At 46.4% G+C, this 27,350-nt stretch overlaps 1 long non-coding RNA gene across 1 annotated transcript; it reads right to left on the bottom strand.

Annotated features, from left to right (window-relative positions):
* Positions 1–26,960, bottom strand: LOC121271417. Its single transcript, XR_005941714.1, has 2 exons — positions 26,640–26,960; positions 1–313 (listed from the first exon to the last, which is right to left on the bottom strand). It is a non-coding gene; the product is annotated as an uncharacterized LOC121271417 (long non-coding RNA).
* Positions 26,961–27,350: the final 390 nt, after the last annotated feature.

A 27,350-nucleotide genomic window follows, 5' to 3' on the forward strand; every position in this document is an offset into this window, starting at 1 on the left:
TAAAAACGTGCACAAAGACGGTGCAAATTTTATTATGAAAAAATGCCAAACACACAAAATTGAAACTCCTCAATGCTTACAGGTGGGGAAAAAAAACTCAGAATGAAGGTTTCAGTAAAGGGTCAACAATTCTATTCCTGGGAAAGGAGTAGGAAAACACGGATAGCCCACGCACAGTATCATCACGCTGACTGACCTCCGGCCAAATTGGCTCCCGTTCAGATCCACTATTTTCTCAGATCAGCTTGCTTCGCTCCTTTGGGACCTCATGCTCGATCAGCCCCTTCTTCTTCAAAATGATGAGGGGAACATGCTGCAGATGAGGGGGGAAGGAAAAGAGGAAACGTAAGTATTGACTCACCGGAACCGTTCAAGTTAACCAAATAGCGAGCTTGTCCTCTGGCCTGCCACGCTCGCCCATTGCTCCTCAGTGAGATCCAGACAGCTCTGCAATTGAACCCCGTAGGGGGAGGGACAAAGGAATATATCAGTGCAAGATCTGTGATACAGACTAACTTACAGTGTATATACAGGCTGCATGAATGCAGATGACGTAAATCACCCCCTGTGATATCCATCACTTTTAAGGGTGTGAACTGGCACAGTTTTTGTTTGTAACATTCAGAAATCATACATTCCTATCTAATGGAAAGGAAAGCACCTCCGCACTTGGCTGCTTGTCCCAACTGTGCAAATAAACACGGGTGCAACTCCAGCCTGTGCAGGCCTGGGTGAGGTTTATCGCTCTGAGAGGCTTGGTCGTGGGCTGCAGTGTCCCCACATATGATTGCTGTGGCCCTCGGGCTGCAACAGAAAGCAAGAGATATCAGTTAAGCTTATGTGGCTTCTCAGCAATAAGATAGCTGTTGCATAAGGGTTGCAGTTGTCTGAGCGCTCATTACTCTGCGTGCTGAAAAGATTGGCCCAGGAGCCTGCATTTTGATAGCTCCTCCAACCTTTCCCGGAGGCCTCCACTGATCCGGGCAAACTCCTCCAGCTTCTGTTGGCCAAGGGCTTCCTTCTCTTCCTCCGGCCTCTGAGCGGTCAGTAGCTTTTCCTGGTTCTGGGTGGGTTCTGCACAATCGTCCAGCTGTGCTGCTGCTCTGGAAGTACCAGTATTTACTACTCTTGGTCACCAGAGGTTGGGGTCACCACGCTTCTCAGCTCCTTGCGTCAGGTGACATAGGTTCAGGCAACCTCATCGTTCTACCTGGAAAAAGAAACAAAGTGTTAACAAGGCTCTTGGCATTTTAAACGTGAGCAGGCAGACAGGTTTTGTGCACCCTTTGCCCTGAGGCACATAATTTTTACGTGAGATTACACTGTTAGCTAACACGATGTTACACAATGAGTAGAGAGCTACACGTGTACCCTGGTCACAGCAGCATCTTCCAATGCCCTCTTCGCTTGAAGGGCTGTGAGGGGTACATCGTCACTCTCTACGCCGGTGACCCGATCCTTTGGGATTCCGACGCACATTCATTCCTTCTGCTCCTTGAAGCCGTCGCAGGACTCTGCAGATGAAGAGAGAAAACCTCAACGTGTCTCAAAACTACGCTTAATTTGCAATGGCCATGAGCACAAAGTTTCAGCTTTTCCTTCGATATTTGCCCCCAAGCAAAGGTCCTGTGCCTTAGAAAAGACATCATCCGGAGGCCGGTTCTCCTTCCCCAAATCGTTGTCAATCTAGATGCCCTCGCTCGCCTGGATCCACCTTACCTTGTACACCTTTGAGTCACAGTGGCTATTGGGATCAAACTTTTTAATGTACTCTTTAATTGACAAAATCCTTCAGACTTGCTTATCACCCAGGAATCAGATGAAAGCGAGCTTTGCTGCACCAGACATTCTTGGTTCTTAGAGGTACGGAATGCGTTGATTGAATAAATCAGTGCCAAAAACAAGCTCTTTTCTCCCGAGTTACGAATATCATGTCTCCATTATCCCCACGCCATATCTCCCCTCAGACAATCCTGCTCCACGCCCCCCACCCCACCCCCCACAACCTATCTCGGAGGGCTCTCTGTCTCCTCTCTCTTTCCAACCTTCCAAACTCTTCCCCTCTCCCCCCAGCCTCCAATCTACCCCCCCGGGGCTAAAGAGGGGAGAATTCTCTCAAGCACCTCCCTTTAAGGGAGGTGGTGGCACAGTGGCATTGTCACTGCCTAGTATTCCAGAGACGCAACGTAATGCTCTGGGGAAGTGGCTTGAACCCCACCATGGCAAATGGTGAAATTTGAATTCAATAAAAATTTGGATGACCATGAAATCATTGCCAATTGCTGTAAAAAAAAACCCATCTGGTTCACTAATGCCCTAAGGAAATCTGCTGTCTTTACCTGGTCTGGCCTACATGTGACTCCAGACTCTTAACTGCCCTCTGAACGAGGGCAATTGTGGATGGGCAATAAATGCTGGCTTAGCCAGTGATGTCCACAGCCCATGAAGGAAGAAAAAAAACCTAGTGCTGATTGCTTTCCGAGTCTCTGGGTGAAAAGTGTGCATGCCAGATGAGGGCAGGTTAGCTGTCCTGTTACACACCCTTTGGTTGAATAGCTTGATGGGCTACTTGGCTTGTTGGGAGGGATTTCCCATTTTGGATTCGACGTTGGGTGAATTTCCGATGCCCAACACCGCGTCACATCGGCATCAGATGCCGGCCGTGGTAACGGTGTGTTGCAGTTCACTCAGGGAGCCCGGGTTTCTGTGACAACATGCATTTTCCACGTGTGTGTGACAGTCCGGAGCTATGGATAGTGATGGTAATGGCTCCAACATTCTTTCCATCAGCTGGCTGACCAGGAATCACTCCCGCTCCTACCACCTGCCATTGGCCTGTGTTGGAAGGCTTTACAGGTTGATACTCACCCTGCTTGGATGTGTTATGAGCACACCTTCCTTGGCAGTCAAGTCTAGGTCTCAAACCCCGAGCTTCGGGCTCAGAGGTAAGAACACTACCCACCAGGCCACAAAACCTCTGTGATTTCTGTAGGGTTGGCCAATCAATGGGCAGGGAGTCTGCTCACTATCCAATTACGGACCACGGGTGGGCTCCCAAGGCTGCGAGGCCAATAGGAGACCCTCCAGCCCTGATGGAGGAGCAACCGCGCTGTTAGAGGTGGAGGCAGCCAATCCGTGTAAGGGAGAGAGGTGACCCTCGTGGACCTGCTGAGAAATGGAAGCAATCGATTGGGACGAACGAGACCAGCATTCCTTGAGAGTCCCTAGTTTTCCAGCAATTTTCCCAGCCATTGCTGCTGATTATAGCCTCAGTGGCCCTGGTCTGAATCCCAAGGTCAAGGAGCTGAAATTAATTTTGGAGTGTCAATCAAGAATTTCCGTTTTGTCTGCCTGCCAAGTTACCCGTACGCAGGCTCATGCTAATGTTGGCGCGGAACCAAGAATGAGATCACTGCCCAGGTCATGACCTCCTCTTTAGACAGCGTAGAGCTTTTCACTCCATTCCACAAAGTCAATCACCGACCAGAAAACTGAAGTAAACCTCAGTACTCTGCTTGCACAACTTGTGGCCTGGTCAATCTGCGTCACTCCTTCTAGCAATTTATATACTTGCAACCCTAGATCTCACTGCTTCTCCACCCCGTATAGTTCCCAAAGAGTGAGTGCTTTCCTTATTCCTCCTAGCAAAATCAACCACCTTACACGTCCCTATTAACCCACGTACTCTGCCACAGCTGAGAGTCAGCAGAGATAGGAATTGGCCCCAGCACCTTTCTCCCCATGGCTTCCCCTTCTCCCTGTTTCCTGTAACCTCCTCCAGCCCTTCAACCCTCCCCCCACCCCTCAAAAAAAGCCCTGCATTCCTTCAATTCAGACCTCCCTTCCATCCCTTCCTTTGCCCCGCTATTGGAGGCCGTGTCTTCCACCATCTCTTTCCCTCAGCCATGAATTGTCCATGATCCAGTTTTGATGGACCTCAGTGTGTGGACGGAGAACACCAAATGGTGGGTGCTATTAGCTGTCGCACGGCATTGACAGGCTCACCTTTTGCCAACGATGCAAAGCCAGCCTTCCACCACTGACGTGACCCCCAGGAACAATTAAATATCTGTGACAGCCCCAGAGGAAATTATTTTCCACCTCCTGTGTTTCCTTGGCTCCTAATCGTCCCTTTTACATGAAGAAATGCTCCCTTAGCGCATGCCTCTGTTTTTTTTTTTCATGAATGTCAAACATGGCTGCCCATGTCAACTGGCGCCAAGGTAGGCATGAAAAGAAAATACACTGGCACTGTGCCTTAATCAGGTTTGGCTATAACTCGTGTGGGATCACCACGCATAATAGGATCGGGAGCATTAAAGCCATCTCAACAGCATTCAATTTCCTCGGTGTTTGGTCAGGCCTAGGCTAAAGCACCAACCTGTGAGACCCTGGAGGCCTCGTGCCAAAGACAACGAAAGAGCGATGGCGACTCAAAAGGCCTTTCAGAAAATCATGAGTTCGAATCTAGAGAAATAAACATCCCACCAGCTTTTGTTTTTTAACTGAGCCACATTTTTATGAATGTGAAGGAGAAAACCTTGCTGAAGGTTTATGTTTTCAGGTATTTTGTGGTCATCCTGGTCCCTAAGCTCAATGGCTTAAACCTGACATTGTAAACCAAGGACTTGCTAACCACTCCTGATAAATGCTGAAATGAACAGCACATAGCAGTGTGGTCTAACCAAGATTCTATATAGCATTAGCTCATGGTTTCGCATACTACACCGCTAAAAATAAACCTCAGTGGTTACTTTGCACACTTTAAGGTTGAACAACTTGTGTTGATGCTGCTGGTGATTAAGGAATTTTTAATCCCAATCTCTTTGGTCCTCCACTCTATTTGTTTTCTACCAAAATGAACTATCCTCAATTTCATTTCCCATTTATCAGCCTATTCTGAAAGGCTGTTAGCTCAGCACATATAGGAATAGGTCCCCGGTCCTTTCCTGTCATGCCTCAACTTCTCCATAGCCTCTTTTAGCCCCACAACTCAAAGTACGTTCCTCTGATTCCGGCCTCTTGTCCATCCCCCACTCCCTTCGCCTCATCATTGGTGGTTGTGTCTTTTGCTGCCTGAGCCCGAAGTTCTGGAATTCCCTCCCAATCTCCACTACACTATCTCCCTTGCCTCCTTTAAGGGGAGATGGTGGCATAATAGCAGTGTCGTTAGCCTAGTAATCCTGGGGATGAGGGGTTCAAATCCCACCATGTCTGCTGATGGAATTTAAGTTCAATTAATAATTTAGGATTAAGAACTAAGCTTAGTAATCGTGACCATGACAACTATCATCAATTGTTGTAAAACCCCATTTGGCTCACCAATGGCCTTTAGAGAAGGAAATCTGTTGTCCTTACCTGGTCTGACCTACATGTGATTCCAGACCCACAGCAACGGTGTGGCAAGCAACTCAGTTCAAGGGCAATTAGGGATAGGCCTTGCCAGAGATGTACACATCCCACAAAAAAAGAGGTGCCCCTTAAATGTACAACTTTGGCCACATTTTTTTTTCACCTTCTGTGTCTGATTACCTTCCTGTAAAGCATCTTGGGTGCCATATAAAGGCAAGCTGTTGTTGTTCTGTGTGGCTCAGTGCAGTGTATTCAACCTCAGGACCAGAAGGAGCATTGCCATTTGGATTGACCTCCACAATCAAGCCGAGATAGGAATTTCGCTGGCTGTGTGAATGATTCAATCTTCTCAGCACTAAGGCTAAATCAGGGTCATACTCCAAGAATGGATCCTTTAAACATGCCAAAGAAAACCTTTTATATGAGGAACATGATGCTGGAAAAGAGTCCAAACCTTATGTGGTCCCAGAAGACAGCGAATAGATGGAATTTTTCAGGTGACTTTGCAATAAGGCTCCACGTCGATTTGAAGGGTAAATCACAAAATGCACAGCAAGTGAGCTGGAATCTCATTAGACTGATGGAATAATACAGTGTAAAAGGGAGCCATTCAACTCATCTTACTTGTACTCGTCCTTTGACAGAGATATCCAATTACACCCCCTCCCCGCCTATACCCCATAACCCGGTACATTTTTTCCCCCTTCAAGTATTTATCCAACTCACTATTGAAAGTCACAATTTCATCTGCTTCCACCGCTCTCCCAGGTAGCGCATTCCAGATCACAACAACTCGTTGTGCAAAAGGGATTTCTCCTCATCAGAATGGGCCCATTATTTCATATGTGAGCCTGGTCACTGATCTATGCTCACCGTCCTTGATTAGTTAAGCCTGGGTGTTGACTCCGAGCAAAGTAAGCAGACAACTTGCAACGAGCTGAAGGGGAACAACCAGGGGAGACTTCGATACATTATTCTGGCCTGGATTTCAGCTCAGATCCTGGAGGTGAAAGACTGGTGTGTAACCGAGTGGACCCACCCACGATCCAGGGAAGAGGGCGCTGTTGTGGGAGAGTTCAACAAACAAAGAAGACCATACTGGGAATGAGAAATGTTTTGCAAATTGTGAATGACATATGGGGCTCTTGTTTAATGTTACAAAAGGTTAATCTTCAACAACCCTTACTTTCTTCAAGTCCCAGAAGGAAAAAACATTAAAAACTGGGAAATAAGAATACTGGTCCAAACTGGTCTTGTGTATCTTAAAACGAAACACCAGTAAAAACTGGGAAATAGGAATACCGGTCCAAAGTGTTTATTTTTCCTTCTGGGGTTGGTTAAGACAGTGCGATATTAGTTAATCACAAAAGGGGCATATAAGCATACGAACAATGATGGACAGAAAAAGACTCTCTTCTCCATCCAGCCTGTCCCACCTAATTACAATGACTTGTATATCACAATATATATGTACTCTCCCCAACCCAAAAGCTTCCTAAAAAACAATCTTCTCAAGTACACATTCAGCCAGTCCTCATTCAAGAAACTGCCATCTAGGAAAGATTTTGGAGTGTTTCTTTACATTGAAGTGTGCTGTATAGCAACAAAAACTTGCATTTATATAGTGCCTTTAACATAGCAAAACATGAGTTTTGCTGGTAAAAGAGACATATCGAAGCTTTTCATTTTGCACTCATCAGGACACTTCACAAGAATACCAATATAAGAGAAAACACCAATTGTTGTTTTCCCCCTTTAATTGATGTTTCCCTTGATATTCTTGTGAAATATCCTGATGAGTGCAAGATGAAAAGCTTCTACATGTCTCTTTTTTCAGCAATACTCAAGTTCTGTAATACTAAATGACTATTAATAGTAAAACATCCCAAGGCACTTCATTCAAGTGTTATCAAATAAAGCCCGTCACCAATATTAGGCCAGATGACCCAAAGCTCGGTTCAAAGAGGTGTTTTCATGGTGGAGGGACGTTGAGAGGCAGAGAGGTTTAAGGAGGGAATTCCAGAGCTAAGGGCCTAGTCGACTGAAAGCACGGCCCTCAGTGGTGGGTTACATGAGATTGAAGTTGCTCAAGGCCAAAATTGGAGGAGAAATGGAAGTTAATTTTGACGATTGCTTTCTACAGTCACAGATGGAGCATAGCAACTTGTTTGAGGAACCAGGGGCTTGGTATACAGTGAGCGAACAAATCTACACCTTTAAAGGAGGAAAATGATAAAAATGGAGCAAACATAATCATTGGCAAAGTCTAATCCAAACTGTTGTGGCCCATTTGGGACAGGAACACTTCCAACTACCAAGAACCAATCCACTCAGTCCCAAGCCATAACATTAGCATCTAAATGGATTTGGGTTCAAGCAGACTCCGTCTAACTCTTCAGAGGCAAAGATTCCTGAGGGTAGAAAGGGTAAGCATGCTGGTACAGCAGGTGGTAAAGAAGGCCAATGGTATGTTGGCCTTCATAGCCAAAGGATTTAAATACAGGAGCAGGGATGTCTTGCTGCAATTATACAGGGCCTTGGTGAGACCACACCTGGAATATTGTGTGCAGTTTTGATCTCCTTATCTAAGGAAGGGTGTTCTTGCTATAGAGGGAGTGTAGTGAAGGTTTAGCAGACTGATTCCTGGGATGGCGGAACTGACATATGAGGAGAGATTGAGTCGGTTGGGATTATATTCGCTGGATTTCAGAAGAATGAGGGGGGGATCTCATAGAAGCCTATAAAACTCTAACAGGACTAGACAGGGTAGATGCAGGAAGGATGTTCCCAATGGTGGGGGAGTCCAGAACCAGGGGTCACAGTCTGAGGATATGGGGTAGACCATTTAGGACTGAGATGAGGAGAAATTTCTTCATCCAGAGAGTGGTGAACCTGTGGAATTCACAACTACAGAAAGTAGTTGAGACCAAAACATTGTATGTTTTCAAGAAGGAGTTAGATATAGCTTTTGGGGCGAAAGGGATCAAAGGATATGGGGAGAAAGCGGGAGCAGGCTATTGAGTTGGATGATCAACCATGATCATAATGAATGGCAGAACAGGCTCGAAGGGCCGAATGGCCTACTCCTGCTCCTAGTTTCTATGTTTCTATGAAATGCTCTTGGTCACAAACAACAATGCAATAATCTATTTCTGTGATCCTGGTTGAGGCATAAATATTGGCCAGGGCACCAGGGAGTGCGATGGGATCTCTAACATCCACCTGAGCAGGCAGATGGACTTCTGTTTAATGTCCCAGCCAAAAGACAGCACCTCGGACAGAGCCGCACCCTCTCAATACTAGACTGAAGCATCAGCCTCGGTTGTGTGCTTATTGAACCCAGAACATTGTGGCTCAGAGGCAAGGGAGCTGCCAGTTGAGTCACAGCTGACACTAGCAGTAATATAGGACTAAATATCTGATTTTGTGGAAAATATATTTTTGTCTCTAGCGCACTATAGAGAGTGGATTTGTTCTGAGACCCTGGGTGAGGCATGTTGTCATAGCAGCGCAAAATATAAACCCCTTAAGAGCTAATTTGAAATGCAATGTGAAGACCAGAAACAAAATGCATAACAGACAACTTCTGAATGGCCCAAGTGAAACCCAATTCATTTTTCAGTGAAGTAGTGTGAAATTAAACTTCCAATTGGTTGTGGTTTCTGGTCAATTGGAACACTGCTTGTAAACAAGAAAAGCCAGACAAAACCCAGACTAAGCAGGAGTGAAATTAATTGAACTTCAGTTAAGCTGTTGGCGTTGGTAGCTCTCGCACTTCTGTGTTACAAAGTCTGGTGGGGTGGTAGGGAGAGTGAGGAGGGTGGTTCGGTGAGGGGGAGGGGCGGGGATGGGGGGGGCAGTGGCGGAGGTAGTTGGGTGGGGAGGGGGGGCCTCAAGCCCAAATTCCAGAACATTGAGCCGAAACGTGTGGTCACACTCCAGTACAGTAGCATAGTGGTTACCGTAATGGCCTAGCAATCCAAAAAGCCTAGCGGAACGCTGAGTTCAAATCCACACATGACAGCTGGGGTGTTTCAAATCATTTCATTAAATAAATCTGGAACTTAAAATAAAAAGACCCGGTAGCAGTAAAGGTGATCACGAAGCTACCAAATTGTCATAAAGACTCACCTCACTGTAGTGAAGGAAATCTGCCATCCTTACCCAGTCTGGCCTATATGTGACTTCAGATCCACGGCAGTGTATATAACACATATTCCTCTGAAATGCTCATTAAATGCCTACAGAAAAAAAATTTAATAAGAATACAACTAGATATGACACCGCCTAGGCCCTCAATGTCCTCCTTAATAACATCTGGGGGCTTGTGCCAAAATTGGGAGAGCTGTCCCACAGACTAGCCAAGCAACAGCCTGACATAGTCATCCTCACGGAATCATACCTGACAGACAATGTCCTAGACTTCTCCATCATCATCCCTGGGTATGTTCTGTCCCACCAGCAAGACAGACCCACCACAGAGGTGGTGATGCCTGCGGTGTGCAGTCAAGAAGGAGTGACCATTGGAATGACTCCAGGCCACATCAAGACTCATAGCATCAGGTCAAAATTGGGCAAGGAAATCTCCTGCTGACTACCATACACTTCCCTCCCTCATGGTCAACTCTGTGAGTGGTCAAAGGTGATGCCACCACTCATGGGCCCCTCAACATTCCTCCATGTTGAACACCACTTGGAAGAAGCACTGAAGATGGCAAGGGCACAGAATGTCCTCTGTGTGGAAGACCAAGAGTGGCTCAGTAGCACCACTATTGACCAAGCTGGCTGAGTCCTAAAGTACACTGCTGCTGGACTGGGTGATGGTAAGAAAACCAACATGAGGGAAAAACCTACTCTTCTTACTCACCAATCTACCTCTTGCAGATGCAACTATCTGTGACAGTATTGATAAGAGTGACAACATTTTATATTCTTTAACAGAATGTGAACGGCATCGGCAAGGCCAGCATTTAATGCCCATTCCTAATTGTCCTTGAGAAGGTGGTGGGTGAGCTGCCTCCTTGAACCGTGCAGTTCATGCGGTGTAGGTACACCCACAGTGCTGTTAGGGATGGAGTTCCAGGATCTTGACCCAGTGACAGTGAAGGAATGGCGATATATTTCCAAGTCAGGATGGTGAGTGGCTTGGAGGGGAACTTGCAGGTGATGGAGTTCCCATGTGTCTGCTGCCCTTGTCCTTCTAGATGGTAGAGGTCGTGGGTTTGGAAGGTGCTACCTAAGGAGAGTTGCTGCAGTGCATCATGTAGATGGTACACACTGCTGCCACTGTGTGTTGGTTGTGGAGGGAATGGATGGTTAAGGTGGTGGATGATCAAGTGGGCTGATTTGGAAATGATGACTCGAAACGTCAACTGTGCTCTTTTCCGTCGATGCTGCCAGACCTGCTGAGTTTTTCCAGGTATTTCTGTTTCTGCAAAATCCTATTACTCCCATTTCAGCAGCACAATGGGAATATCTATACCACATGGACACCAATGGTTTTGCCCAGTCCATCTATCAATGTCTGTCTAATAATTTTATGCTTCAGCGTTATCGTCATACTTGGATATCCAGCTCTCTACTTTGTTAGGTCATTATAGGGAATAGTTGAGGCCCCAGTATAGGCCCCACAGGACACCACTAGTAAATTTGTTCAAATTCCAGTTTGTATCCATTATCCTGACTTTTCTGCCATCGAACCAGTCATCTAACCAGGTCAATTATTTAACAGGAGGCAAATGTGCTGCTATTGTACCCTAGCTGATGCACAAGCTAAGAAGATAAGCAAACTGAGTAAAGTGCCATGGAAGCTTTGTTGAAGGACACATTGGATTTCCCCTATGGGATGCATGAAATAGCGAGTCCTGGTGATAAGTAGCCAATGATATAAAGATGGCAAGAAGGGCTATCCAGTTCACCATCATTTTAATTAACGATAACAAGATGTCATTCCAAGTCAAAGAGTAAAAGCCTTCTCCTTGTTGTGTCGCTACATCTCCCCTCGTCACTGTTCCAACTTGAGCATTGAAGACCTTCAGACCTTCAGTGTTCTGGTAGTACAGGGAATTCTAGGAGATGTTCCGCCATATGGGACATCTCTCTGCAGCCACAGTAGACCAAATTTGTTTAACTGCATCCCCAGTTCTGCATAAGATCCTTGCAGCAGCTGACACCAGCCCTGAGGTCACTGAGCACAGCCAAGTGGGCCGTGTGTTGCTGGCTTCTGGTGCTAAAGGTTGAATGTCGGTGATGGATGTATGCTAACGTAGTCCTAGGAAACGCTGAGTGAAGCTTCTTGCTTTTCAGTCAGAGCTACGACATTCTGGACGTCAAAGGCTGTGAATCACTGCCCTGAGAACAGAGCTGACAAGCTGGGATTCAGTGAGTCAGTGGCTGGTCCACGCCAGCAACACGTGAGCAACATACTAAAGGGTGGATCCTGAGAGTTGTGGGGGAGGATAATCACGTGGGGGAGTTAAGTGCTTTAACAGGCATGAGTTGTGGCACGGGTTCAAGGTTCTGAAATCTATTCGGCACTGTGCAATGAAAAATCATTAGCTATTATTGTTGCACCATTTCTCCCCGCCAGTGTGGGGTTGAGGGATGCTCCGAGCTATAATCCAGCTCCTTCCTCAGATCAGCCCTTATCTCATTGAATGGTGGAGCAGATTCAAAAGGGCCGAATGGCCTGCTTCTGCTCCAACATCCTATGGGGCAGAGTTTTCACCTCGGCGAGTGAGCGCCGACATCAACGCGCAGTCCCACAATAGTTTGCTCAGCGGGCGCGTGCTGGGGTTGGCAGCGCACCAGCCGACAATTAGGCCTATTAAGGGTCATCAGAACAAATATTTTTGCTGCCCATCCAACCTGGCGGGGCAGCCTTGGCGGTTTTTTTTTAGAGACCTCGCCCACGGGCCAGATGAGGTTTCCGACGCCAAATAAAAACAAAATAAAACTTTAAAAAATTCCAATTAAGCCACGTCCCTGCTCGTGCGACAGAGTCACTCCAGGGGGCATGTTTTGTCGTGTTTTTGAAACCCTTATTCCTAATTTTTAAAAAGTCTTCATCCCCCCCACCGAGGTCGCTCGGTGCCTCCGGGGGGGACGACTTTCGAGCGCTCACTCGTGGGCGTGTGGGAAGTTGGCACTCGCCCCTCCCTCCTCTGCCCGCACAGGAAGCGCTGCCACTCTGGTTTCACACTGAGCGGGCTTTAACTGGCGGCCGGCTTCCCCTGACCCCCCCCACCCCACCACCCACCCCCCCAACCCCTCCACCCCCACCCCCCGCCCGACAGGGGCAAAAGTCTGCCCCACGGTCTAATGGTCTTCTAGGAGCCGATTTCAAATCAGATAAGTTTGATGATCAGATTTCAGGCAGAAAGAAAAGATGTGGATTTTGGAAATCTGAAACGTGGACGAGAGACACTGTAGTAACTGATATCTGCTTTGTCCCAGGTTCTCCCCAGCTCTCTCCTCTAAGCGTTGACCTCAACATCACCTCAGGCCTTCACTGCTCTGCCACCACCAACCTTTCTGTCTGTTTCGCCGACTTTGTTAAGCCAACTCTGGTTGGGTACATTCCTGGAGGCTTTATCACATGACAACCCCGCACTCCAGTCATTGGTGGTCTAATGTGTTCATCTCTGTGCCCCTCCTCCTCCCCACAGCCAATCGGAAAGCAAAAAAAAAAACTCTTTGTCACCCCCGATTGAATGATTCTTCACTATCAGCCAACAGTCGTTCCCCCATCTCCAACATCTTCAGAATTTCCAAAGAGATTGTGAAAGGAATATGAAAAAAGCACAGTACTTTTTAATGCCCCCTCTATCCAGAGTTGCTCAAAGCGGTGCCCTGGAGATTGATCTTCAGTTTCTGGAGATTCCAGACTAGTGCTAAAGGAGGACAGAGTGGGCCCTCGAACTATAATGAACTGGCTTTACCTCGGCTGTGCCAACTGCTGGCACAGATCAAGTACTACCCAACTCACCTGGCCACGCTGTAGTCTGCCACAACCCCCCCCCCCACCCTCTGTCAACACCACTGCCACCACCTCCCTGTCTCGCCACCCACAAGGCATTTCCAGGAATTCCAGGGGTGAGTTGAAAAGGAGCGGTGTTTTAGGCAGGAATCCTGTTTGCTTTGTGGATTCCCCTTGCAGCTGTTGGCACTGGGGACCTGTATTTTTGGGAGCAATGATGCTAACTCACGGCACCCTGTGACTCGGGGCCCTTTGTGATGACAGGGATTGCAGGCACCTAAGGGCAGCCCTATTTTCCTTGTCTCTGCCCCCTCTTGACCTTTGCCCTTGGAAACCGGGAGTTCCTTGAGGTCACAGTGTAGGAACAGCTACCTTTATATCACAGACCACACTGCCATGACCATCATCTCTCCATTACGTGCAATTTTATACTCCCTCTCTTCTTCCTCCTAGGAACGAACTACACATTAACGCGCCTGCTTCTCCCTCTCCTCTGTAACCTCGCTCGATTGAGAGAAAGAAAGGACCCGCAACGACATAGCGCCTTTCACAACCTCAGAATGTTTCAAACTGCTTTCCAACCGACAAGGTATTTTCACAAAGTTGGTCGCTGTCGTAAAGATGGCGGACAATTTGCACACAGCAAGATCCCAGGAGTGAGATAATGGCTAGGGAATCTATTTTCGGCTTCATCACACTGCCTCTCCATTTCCCATGACCTCAAACATCAGGGATTTTCTTGCCTCCCACATAAAGCATTTGGCCTACTAACACGTTAACTCAACACCACATGACCAGCCCTGGCTTTAGCCCATCTCCTCTCCAACCTTCTTGTTCACCTTAGGTGTTGCCTTTGCCTTTCATCCTGCATCATCAATTTGGAAGAAAGCCTATTGTCAAAGGGTGTTGCCAAGGAACACCCCAGATCATCTGAAGGCTGCAGCCCAGCTAGATTATTTTTGGAAACATAGGAAGATGTAGGAAAACTGCTGTCCATAAATAGCCCAGTGATTCTCCAGGCTAATATAGCTGGCAGATGCGGGAAGTTACTAACCTTTCCTCTGGGATTTCGGAGGTACCAAACAGAATCACTTTGTTATATTATGGTACACCATCACCTTCTCAAGGGCAAGTAAGGCTGGGCAATAAAAATGCTGGCCCATCCAGTGATGCCCATGTCTCGTGAAACAATATAAACAAAAGGCCTTTGCACCAAATGTTAAATTCAAATGCCTATTTCGCAAATAGAAAGGTAGAACCTACATTTAAGTTGCACTTTTCATTATCTTAGGATGCCTCAAAGCACCTTACATCCCAATTAAATACTTTTATAATGTAGAAAAATGTGGTAGCCAATTTGGTGCACAGCAAGATCCCACAACCAGTGTTGTGTTAGTGGCCAGGTAATTTGGTGATGTTGATCTAGGAAGGGTACTGGTGAAGGGGTGAACTCCCCTTGCTTCTTCGAAGTAGCCACAGGATATTTTAGGTCCACCTGAGAGGGCAAATGGGGGTCTAGGTTTAACGTTTCATTGGAAAGACTGGAAAAGTAGGAGGCCGGTGTGAGTGCTGTTGGTTGCTGCCCTGTCAGCCCCACTCCCTTAAGTGCCCGCAGAGAGCTGTTGACCGAGGATTGAGCTGGGTTGTGATATCTCGCACTGTTGAATATCTTGGCAATCTTACACTCGCAAAGGGAAAAGAGGGTAATTGATGCTCCTACACTCTTAAGGACTCAATGGTTTACAAGATAGTGGCAGAAGGGAAGGGTGAAAAGGAGCAGTTGGCTCCCTCACCTCAGTTAGAACTCATCAGCTAGGATTTTTCAGTGGGCACCATTTTATCATTGTAAAACTGAGATTGAGCCATAGAGTCCGAGAACTGCACAGCACAGAAGGAGCCATTCAGCCCATCAAGTTCAGTGTCAGCTCTTTCGAAGAGCAGATCGGTTACTCCCACCTCCTCACTCTTCCCCCACGTCCGTGCAAGTGTTTATCTGATTCCCTTTTGAAAGCGATTGAGTCTGCATCCACCACTGCATCAGACTGTGCATACCAAACCCTAACCTCTTGCTGTGTGAAAATGTATTGCCACATACCACCCCTAGTCCTTTTATGAATCACCTTAAACTTGAGCCGTCTGGTTCTCGATCCGACAGCCAGTGGAAACAATTGCTCTTTATTGAAACCCTTCACGGCTGCTTGATTTTTATTCAGTGAGGTGTCACTGGACCAAGGCGAGTAGACGGAGTCAGAATACTGATGAGCCACTGAATGATGGGATGGGCACGTGGGGCTGAATGGCCCTCCTGTCGCTAAACTGGCATCAACCTGTTGAGATAATGCTGATGGGAATTTCCAAGCTACAGTCCTTTCCTGCAGCTGACAGAGTATATTTGCTGGGCTGTCTGTTATTGTAATAATACAAGCTAATAAACAGAAAAAACACATTTCAAGCTAGCTGGGAAATTACAAATCCTGAAAATGTACCAGTAAGTTAAAACATGTGTTTTTTATTTGAGTGCAGGACAAGGGCAACAGACCACATTCCCAGGGCGCTGTACGCATTCCTAACTGTCATCACAATTAGAGCAATGGAACAACTTTCAAAATATTAACACACGATGGCATCAGTTGTCGGGTGAACAAACCCCCCCCCCGATTTTTTTTTGCTCTCCCTCCAACCGGTGCCATCTACGTTTCCTTGCCCAATCTTCTGCCCTTGTCCTCCCTCGAGGGCCCTGGCATTTGGGCCTAGCCATTCAAGGGCGCTCATCTTTAGTGGCTTGTTGGCAGGCACGGGGCAAATACCTGGTAGTGGTGGTGGAATGGCAAGGTATGGAACATCCCGAGGCAAAGGGCTGGGGTCCTGAGCACTGGCAATCCTTCGTTGTAGGAGCCAGAAGGAATGATCCCGCTCCTCTCAGCTCAGTCACCTACTTTCTTTGTTGCAGGCCTTCAGTTGGCCTGGTTTCCCCAGGTGACGCCAGTTACCTTAAGGCGAACCAATGTTGTAGAGGGGGCCTCGTGCAGGCATTATGCCTCATATTTACCTGTGGAAAGGGCAGAAAACCTGCTTCAAAGGTGGGTAAATAATGCCTCTTGTTAATCCTTACCCAATGTGGCAGGTGAAGACCTTCCTGCTCACCATTTTGGGGCCTTAGGAGGCTGTATAGTGCTCATGGCCGAACTTCATGGAACTGCTTTATATCAGCACTGCTCGGATAGGCACCAACAAGAACCTTTGAGCGTCAATCGGGCTGGTGATCCCATTGCATCTGCTCTCCCCTTTTTCTGCCTTTGCTGGTCCCTCGTGTCAAGCTGGTAATTGTCCTCTTGAAGATCATCTTACCTTTGCTGCAAGGGTATGGTGGGGGGGGGGGTGGGTGGAGGGAAGGCAAGAGATTGGCGCTAAGTCATAATGCTCATTCGGAGAGCTGGTGCAGATACGATGGGCTGAATGGCCTCCCTCTGCACAGTAACAGTTCTGTGACCCTGTACCTTTTCATGCATTCCCTTTTTCTCTCAGTCAGGGTTTCTAAACCTGAATGGACGTACCCCTGGCAGTTTCAGTGTCCAGGAGATTAATCTTCAATTCTTGGAGACTTCAGGACAATCCTGAAGAGCTGGCAACCTCAATGCCCCATTTTTCCCAGAGTCTTTCACAGCCCAGGCACACCAGGCATTGACCCCGTGACGTGCAGGTTCACTCTTGCCCTCTTGTCTAGGGTTTGAAGCCTTGGAGGCCTCCTAGGCCATGGGCCTGTCCCTTCATTTTGACTCAGGCAAAGACTAGACCAAAAATTGAGGCCAGAGCAGAATCGGTACTGTTCTGCGATTGGTTGTGATTCTGATCTTTCGACTTAATTGGTCATTATGTGGTTTACTGCACTTAGCACCAGCCTATCAGTAATCAGCCTGATCTTTGGCACAGTTTCTGTGCCAGCAAGAGGAAATTACCGTATAAACATAAACATATTTATCAAAAGTACAGCAACTGAACTCTGCCTTGACCATAATGTGCAACAGGAGATATTTTGTGAGGAGGGGTGTCCAGCAAATTAAACATGTTATTATTTGAAGAAGCCTTTTAAGGAGATTTGGATCATGCTCCCAGACATCCAACATTGCTGGAGCTGCTCTGAGTATGTTTGTACAACTCCGTTCTTGGAAATACTTATAAATGCTGAAGCGTCCCATCCAGCATTCCTGGTTGAATGGCACATTGACAAAAATACAACATCAAATGTGATGGTGTTCGTATTGGGATGCCCATTCACATCAGTCATCAACCCTGTATGCAAGATTGGGATTCTTCTTAATGTGTAGCTCCTTGTGCTAATAATTTCCTTAGAGCAAGGCTCACTGTGCCATGAATAACAGTTACCAATGTTTCATCCCACTTTTTAAAATGGGTAACGTAACAAATGCCTTTCAACTGTTTCTGGTGGACATACTTGAGAGTCATCCTTAGTTGGACTAACAGCCCAACCAGGTCAGTCATGACTCAGTTGGTATCACACTTGCCTCTGAGTCACAAGGTTCTGGATTCAAGTCCCACTCCACTTTCCCAGCATTCTGGGCCGTAAAAGACTGTGGGGAAAATGGGCCTGAGCACAAATGTTATGGCAGGCAGTCCAGTGCAGCACTGAGAGAGTGCTGCATTGTTGGAGGTGCCATCTTTAAGATCTTTCTGCTTCACTGGATGTAATAGATCCTGTAGCACCATTTTGAAGAGGACCAGGGGAGTTATTCCATATCCTGGCCAATATTCACCGCCCAATCAACATTGCGGATAGCAGATTATCTGGTCATTTTCAAATTTCTGTTTGTGGGAGCTTGCTGTGTGCAAATTGGCTGCTGAGTTTCCAGCAATACGACAGTGACTAAATGTCAAAACATATTTAATTGGCCGTAAAGCATTGGTCGTAAAAATTACTTTCTTTTCTTTTTGTTGTTTATGGGAGCTTTCTGTGTGCAAATTGGGTGCTGCATATCCAACATGATAATAGCGACTACACTTCAAAAGTTATTAATTGGATATCAAGGGGTTTGATATCTACTGAGGTGATAAAAGGAGGTATGTAAATGTAAGTCTTTTTCTCTGTCTACAATCAGCACGTGTGGTTGGATGGGGGTTTAATGAAAGAGTCCCTGCCAGAGTAGAGGAGTCCAGCTGTGCACCTTCATCAAATTAGATTCAATCTGGCACCAAGATGTGAAGACACCTCTCTCTCTCTCTCTCTCTGCCTCTCTCTCTCAGTCTCTATCTCTCTCTGTCTCTCTCTCTCTCATCCACAGCTTGGCTGAGGCTAGCCATCGTGATAAGCTAATACTTTTGCAAATTAATGTGGGCAAAATAATCCTTCCTCAGAACGAAAAGCCAAAACTGCTGAATAAAAATGCTCCCACAACAATCTCAACAATTTGTGTCAAGCTCTCTGCCCAGCTTTTGGTTCCATTCATGCCTTGCGAGCTGGAATCTATTAGAGATTATTCCTGCCCCTCTCATGCTGGTGGTTTGTTAGATATTCTGAGTCCTCGCCAACAAAATAAGCACAAAATCCGCCCCATTTCTCCCCCCTGCTTACACCTGGTACCCACTCACAAACTCCCTTACCCGAGCCAGAGAGAGGTGATTGGCTCACTGCCTGCATATTTGATGGGCTTGAAATTGGGCCAATCCAACAAAGCTCTGTCCAGATGCAGCCAATCATAGTAAGGCATTTGGTTCATAGCTTCTCCTCCTGCTCCAATGATCTGGAAATGTTGAATAAAGCAGAATGTCTCATTTGCAAAAGAGAGCAGGCAAGTCAGGCTCCCAGAACTACAATCTTCTATTCCCAGTTCCTAGCCTCTGCTGACAGACAAACACTCGCTGCTGCATGTTAATCATAATTGTTTTCTCCCTGTCCAACTTTCCTCCTTCGGCCTCTTTTAGTGTGGAAGAGTGCTTCTGTGGCTGTGGATACTTCTGATACCTCATTCACCGACCTTTTCTTTCATGCATGAGTCTTGACTATTCGACTGCAGAAGGCTTTGCAGTCAAACCTTGCCAAGCCCCCATCCACCTCTTGCTAATGGTGCATTAATTATATACTTAAGATACATAGGTAAAGGGCATTGTTTAATTAAGCACTTAGGGCACATATAAAGAGAGACTGCTGGAGAGGAAGCAGGCCGTGTCCACTGGTTCGCTTGCGGCCTATCACAACTGGCGAGCACTGTGGGGGCTGGAGTGCTTCCTCGCCCCACAAAATGCCATTTTGATTTAGTTAGATAAGTTTCCTTTGGAGTTTTGTTTCTGTCACAGTGCCCTTTGATGAGTTATTATTTTAATTTGACTTGTTAATTTGTTAATTTTTTTCATTTGGTTTAATTTCTACTGAAGAGTATAAAGAGAGAGACTGCGCCTTTAAGGGGCTGTCACTTTAATCAGATGATTAGTTTATTTTATTGAACGTTTCATTCAAAAGAGAAATAATGAGAGACTGCTGGGACACTGGGCTGTTGGTTGATAGGAAGAGGACATGTGTAATGCATAAACCCATTATCAAGAAAAGTATTAGTGGCTAGTTTCATGCTTCACCAATTGGCTTGGGAAAGGATTAACACCTGACGCTCATGCTTATGCACATTCTGAAGGGGGATTGGGGGAATGACTGGATGCCCCACTGAGATGGGTTCTCTGCCCAGTTGTCTCCTTTCATTCTCTTAATGATAATTATAGTTCTCCTATCCGCAGATGGAATCAGCTGTGGATTGAGAATGACTTGTCCACATGAATCATTTAGACTTCATCTTTGTCAAGGAAGCCTTATGGAGGCAATTTAAATACACTTGTGTAATGGCACCCATCGTAGTTGGTGTGAGATAGGGTCAATATAGTCGCACAGCGTTAATTGGCAACAATAACCCTCTGGGAAGGGGCTGTGTGGAGGAATCAGCCCTGAACTCTATTCCTGATCAATGTCCACTAATCCCTAGAGAGAAAAGAGGATTGGGCTTGGCTATGAAGTCCCCCAAGGTCAAATGGCTTACCCATAGACTCTTGTCTAGGCTCATATAAAGGGGCAAAGCTACATTGGGGTTGCAAGATTCTGTTGTGAACATCATGCAACAGGGAACAGCTCTCAGCGTATCTTCACACTTACTTTGTTGTATATATGAGGTAACATAGGAAGGGGGAGGCCATTCAGCCCCTCAAGGTTATTCTGCTATTTAATTAAATCATGGCTGTTCTGTATCTGAACTCCTGATTTAGTTTCATATCCATTAATAACTTTTCCTAACTAAAATCTATCTGAGTTGTGAAATATTTGATCGCCTCCCAGCTGCGACGGCTTTTTGGGGTAGAAAGTTCCGGATTTCCACCACCCTTTGTGTGAAGACTTGCTTCCCAATATGATCCCTGAGTGGCGTAGCGCTAATATTAAGTTTTTGCTCCCTTTTTTGGACTCCTTACACCCATCACTCCCCCTCACCACCAGAGGAAATCGTTTCTCTCTATCTACCTTACCAAACCCTTTAAACACCTTAAGCACTTCGGTTAAATCATCCATTAATCTTCCACACTTGAGTGAATACAGGACAAGTCTATCCAACCCATCCTCATAATTTAACCCTTGCAACATCTTGTAGCAAGCCACAATATTCCATGATCAGCGAAACCTGGAATCCGGAAAACCCTGCAGGATGAGGTTTGACTTCTACATTTGAAGGGCACGTTAGAAAATGGATTTTTCTCCCCCCCAAAGTTTAAAAGGTTCCCACTGGCGGATCTAAGATGGTCACTAATGAATCCGATTGGGAATTCAGGAGAAACCTCTTTACCCAGAGAGTGGGGAGAATGTGGAGTTCGCCACCACAGAGAGCGTTTGAGGCGAATAGCGTAGACGCATTTAAGGGGAAGCAAATTAAACATACGAGGCAGAAAGGAATAGAAGGGTATGCTGCTAGGGTGAAGTGAAATGGAAGGAGGCTCATGTAGAACATTAACACCAGAATAGACCAATGGGCTCAATGGCTTGTTTCTGTACTGTACGTTCTCTGTGGTCCCTCACAACCACAATGCTAGAACTCAATATGAGCTCCCCTTCCCTTCACATGGGCACCTGTCAAGTTCCCTCTTAAATGACCATGTCAAGGGGTGTACTCCAGAGAGTGACAGCTCACTGCCCCACTCACTACCTATGTGAAGGAACTGGAAGCCTTTCTGTTCCCTGTGGAACTCTACTCAATCGCAATCAAAGATGATGCAGGTAAGATGGAATCAAAATTAAATTCTTGCAAATTGCTTACTGTCATGTTTTGATTCTCGCCCACCAATCCCTCCCTTCCTCACCCAATGAAGGTGGATCCTTTAATTATTATCAATTCGACATAGCAGGGACTCTTTAACTTGAGAGATTTCCCATGGCAACCAAGCTCCTGCTCATGCTTTATTTGTGCTAGGCTTATCATGTTCCAACATCCCCTATTCTCATTTCCGCAGGTGGAAAGATATGTCAGCGGTGTGCCTTCGAACTGTGAGCTGAGGAAACTCACTGTCAGCAACTCACTTCTTGGGATTTACAAAATGGCCATCCCCATGTGATCCTGCCAAACACTTTCAGATCACAGGTTGCCATGGAGGTAATAAGCTCTCTGGAGTCTTGCACATCTCTCACTTCCTTCAACCAACCATGATTCATGGTTGAGCTGAGCTCTTGAAGTCCCTCCTTAATGTCTTCTGCCTCTCTGACTCCCTTTCCTCAACCTCTTTGACCAAAGCTTTTGGCCATCAGTCTTCACGCCTCTTTCTTTGACTCATTGTCAGTTCTTACCTGCTTAGCCTCCTTCGCGTTTCCTTGGGGTGTTTTACGAAGTTAAAGGCTATGTATATATAATGTTAGGCAGGGACCTTGTGGCTCAGTGGATAGCGTTGCCTGCCTCTGGCCTGGAAGCTCTGAGTTCAAAACCCACCCTGAGATTTGATGGCCGAAGAAGCTGAGTTCATAATATGGACAAAGGAGTTGATTATCAACCAACAAATCCTTCCAACACATGACAATGGCAGGTGGTAAGAATGGGGGAGATTTTGTCAGCCATGTGATAGAAGGGATGGTAGAGCCCCTACCATAACTGTTCACAGCTCTAGACTACAACATGTAGAAGTATATGTGGCCACCTGGAGTCCCTGAGTGAACTGTTATACACCACCGTCATTGTGGTAAAGTGGAGTGCTATCTACCCTTAAGAGAATGTAGTTAGTTGACCATGTGACTGTATTGACCAATCGCTACACAGTGTGGGTTTCTTGGGTAACTGTAAGCCTAGAGCTGAAAGTGATTGAAGAAGCACACACGGTGTTAGTGTCCTGTTCTTAGTTCCAACAAACCACCCGTGTTTGTTCAGTTAATCGGTCTCTCTGTCTCTATTGTTTCAAACACTAACTAATGTGTGAATATCAAGGGTACAGCTCGCGTTCTCTGGACAAAGTGAACCAGATAACAAAAGACATTAAACTGGCGACGAGGATAAACCGGATAACTTGATGACAATCAAGAAAGCTGCAGTAAGTCAGCTCCGTTACTTCACCACTAACTAGAAACTGTTCGAAAGCGCAGTCTCCTTAGTCATCGAGCATACCGAGGTTTGGGCATCTTGAACCATTCGACCCCGTTTCCAGTGACTGATCTCATTACATCGAATGCCTAGTGTTCTTCTTTACCGCTAACGGCATCGCGGGGGGAAGGACAAGAAGAGGGTGATTCTTTAGTCCACATGCGGGAGCAAAACGTACGGGCTGGTCCGCAGCCTCATGTCACCCAACACCCCCGATACAATGTTAGCCACGCCTACCAGCAGGTCGAGTTAGAAGAAAGCTCTAGGGGATTTGTGACCATCAATACACATCGAGGATTGTATCAGTATACTCGACTACCCTTTGGGGTCTCATCGGCGTGTGCTATTTTCCAGCGTACCATGGAAAATCTACTCCAGGGACTGCCCCACGTCGTTGTTTATCTGGATGATGTCTTAGTCACTGGACGAACTGATGAAGAACATTTAGATAATTTGGAGGAGGGGCTGAAACATTTCTCACAAGTGGGGGTTCGCTTGGAGCAAGAAAAATGCCTTTTCTACGCTAAAGAGGCAGTTTACTTGGACCATAAGGTCTATGCGCAGGGCCTGCATCCTGTGAAAGGAAAGGTCAAGGCTACTCGCGAGGCACCTACACCGAAAAACACTACAGAACTAAAGGCTTCTTAGGCCTGATAAATACAATGGGTGATTTCTCCCAAACCTATCAACCACACTGGCTCCATCATACCCATTGCTTAAGAGAAACCATCAATGGATTTGGCAAGCTCCACATCAGGAGGCGTTTCTGAAGGTAAAGCAGTTGTTAAGGTCATCAGCCCGACTGGTCCCCTTTGACCCAAAGAAAGAATTGATTTTAACTTGCGACACATCCCCTTATGGAGGAGGGGCTGTACTTTCACATCGGATGTTGGATGGCTCCGAGCGACCCATTGGTTATACATCTCGCACAATCAGTGCTGCAGAGCGACAATATTCTCACATTGAGAACGATGGCTTGTCTATCGTGATTGTGTTCAGACATTCCATCAATAACTCCTCGGTCACCATTTTCACATTATATATAACCATAAACCTCTGCTGGGATTATTTGGAGAGAATAAGGTGATACCCCCCATCGCATCTGCTCACATCCAAGGTGGGCACTGATATTGGCTGCTTACGGATGCACTTTTATTCACCAATCGGGATGCCAGATTGTACATGTTGGCTCACTGAGCCTCCTCCCCCTGCCAGATAACAACGCGAAGGTTCCAATTCCCCAGGAACTTGTCTTAGTAAATTTTTTGGATTCCTCCCCTGTCCAGGTGAAACAAATTTGTGAGTGGACAAGCCAAGATCCACTTTTATCTCACGCCCAGGAGCAGGTCTTGAATGGATGGTCAGAGAGTCAAAGTCTGTTGACATGAAGCCTCATTTCAATGGCAGATACCAGCTCACCTGCCAGGGTGGTATATTGTTCTGGGGAGCAAGGGTTATTGTTCCCCCGAGAGGGTGAAGGCCATTACTGGCTGAATTACATAGCGCTCACCCTGACATTAGTAAGATGAAATGCTCACATGCAGCTACTTGTGGTGGCCAGGGGTGGACACAGACACCGAAACCCTAGTTTTGACCTTAAATAAAAGTTGTCTTCAATGCCAGCAGGTACAAAAGCTCCCCCCCCTTTGCTCCATTGCACCCCTGGGAATGGCCGGGGTGACCATGGGTGCACCTCCACGTTGACTACGAGGGGCCCTTATTGTGCACGATGTCCCTTTTACTAATAGACACCCTCTCCAAGTGGATGGATGTCTACGAAGTCTGGTCACCCACGTCAGCAGCCGCCATTGACCGTTTACAACAGAGTTTTGCAGTTTTGCAATGCACGAGTTACTGGAGGTGCTCATGTTGGATAACGTGGGGACTGCGTTTACCAGCGGGGAGTTCCATGGGTTTACAACTCTCAACGGAATAACTCATATCAAAACCTTGCCTTACCACCCCGCCTCTAATGGTTTGGCTGAGCGGGCAGTCCAAACTTTTAAGTCCGTGATGAAGAAGCTGGACGGGGATTCCATCAGCACCAGATTGTCACGGTTCCTGTTCACATACCGGACAATGCCACACACAACCACCGGTATTACTAAGGAAGAGACGTCTCCGCACCCGTCTAACTCTTATCAGGCTGAATTTAGGGGGGAGGGTGGAGAGAAGTCAAGAGGCCCAGAATATCAGACATGATGGGCATAATCATGGAAAAAATTTCACGGTGGGAGACACAGTTCTCACGGAGAACTTTGGAGATGGGCCCAATTAGTTATTGGGTGAAGTGAGTGCCGTGAAGGACCTCTCTCTGTAATTAAACAGCCGAATAATTAGACTATATGTGCATCACCTCCAGAGAAGAGAGACAGTCCCACAAGAAGGAATGCCGTCACCATTTGCGTTTGAGTCTACAGCGCACATGAAAGAAATGTCACATGGTTTGGAAGTACAGTGGGGCCTGTTGGACCCGAGAGGGTCAAAGACACAAATTTGCCCACTTCCACCGAAGAACCTGGTGGACAGTTGACCCCTGAGAAGGGGGTCTCGGAAAAACCAGCCAAGGCCATTGAGCCACGTCTAAGGAAGATCCTGAGAGACTTGACTTGTAAATAGTCATTCATCTAAATAATTGGGATGCTGAGATGTTTGTCAATTGTACTTTCAGGTAAAGGGGGAGTGCTTTCTACCTTTAAGAGAATGTAGTTAGTTGACCATGTGACTGTATTGACCAATTGCTACACAGCACGGGCTTCTTGGGTAACTAAGTCTAGAGCTGGAGGTGATTGAAGAAGCACACACGGTGTTAGTGTCTTGTTCTTAGTTCCAACAAACCACCCATGTTTGTTCAGTTAATCGGTCTCTGCTTATATTGTTTCAAGCACCAACTAATGTGTTAATATCAAGGGCACAGCTCACGTTCACTGGACAAAGCAAACCTGATAACCAAAAACATAAAAATCATAGCATTGCTTGCAATACTTTTGCACTTCATATCTGCTCCTGGATTATTGGCATGAAATTGGTGAATAGTTGTCCCTTCAAGTCTTGGAACTCCTCAGTCTTGCAAATATTTCCAACTTCTTTTAGAACTGATGGCCATCCAGCGTTATAGAATCTTCTATTGTTACAGAAATGAATGGGAGGAAATCATAAAGTAATCATGAGCCCAACAAATGAGGTCATCTTGACAGCGTTTTGCAACCACACTGGAAAATGTGTTCCCAGAAATGCATTTTCTAATCCTCTTTCTCTCTCTCTCTCTGTCTCTCAGAGTTTTTTTCTCTTGTTTAACACATTTATGCCCTTCAGGGTGGGGACTGCCAGTACCAAAGAATGGAATATTATCTATTTGAGGCTTTTAGAGTCATATTCAAATGCTGGTAGGTCATTTACAAATGGTTAACAGAGGAAACCTCCCTCTACACTGTACCCATCAAACACTCCCAGGACAGGTACAACACGGGGTTAGATACAGAGTAAAGCTCCCTCTACACTGTACCCATCAAACACTCCCAGGACAGGTACAGCACAGGGTTAGATACAGAGTAAAGCTCTCTCTACACTGTCGCAGCAGACACTCCCAGATCATATATATAGCAGAAATTGGATGCAGAGTTGAGCTCCCTCTGCATTACAACTACCCAGTACCGTACTAAGTTTGAAAGACCCCAGTTGGTCTCTGCTAAGTTACTGAACCTTACCTCACAACCCCAATATGAGGACGGAGAAAATCAACCATGGCTTTTGAGTGGCATCCAGTGAATCCTGCTGGGAATCTACACTCGTGGACATCAAATTGTAAACGCCCTCCACAGTCGAAAAGCTGGTAGATACTATTCCCATTCACTCAAGAAGTTAGCTGTGGTTCCTGTCGCTGTTCCTCAGCAAGAGTAAACTCCTTCGGTGAAAGAAAGGTGGGGGAAAAAGGATGGATTTATAAGTGCCTGTCACAACCTGTCACAACACAGCCAATGAAGTATAATCAATGTTGTAATGCCGGAAACACTCCAGCCAGTGCACGTGTAGCAAGATCCCACAGACAGCAATTGTAGTCCTGTCGATTGAGACATTGGCCAGGATACCAGGGCCACTGAGTTGGACAATTTTCTGGCTTCACGTTAATCGGAAGGCAGAGTTTTACAGGTCTTGACATGAACTGCACACACGCCTCCTCTTTAAATGCTGCCATTCTTGTGATTATTTTTCTATATCTGAGTCAAGTCAAAATCTCATCCAAAACACACAGCACCTCTCTCAGCACTGCAGCATCAGCCAAGATCTTGTGCCAAATTTTCATCAAGGAGTATTTGAACTCTTGACCTTGTGACTCAGAGACAAGAGTATGGCCCTTGGAGCTGCAGCTAATGTCTGGTGAGAAAATAGGGCGGATGAAACAATTCCTCCACCCTGTA

The sequence above is a fragment of the Carcharodon carcharias genome, chromosome 30 (genome assembly GCF_017639515.1).
Source record: "Carcharodon carcharias isolate sCarCar2 chromosome 30, sCarCar2.pri, whole genome shotgun sequence".
NCBI lineage: Eukaryota > Metazoa > Chordata > Chondrichthyes > Lamniformes > Lamnidae > Carcharodon > Carcharodon carcharias.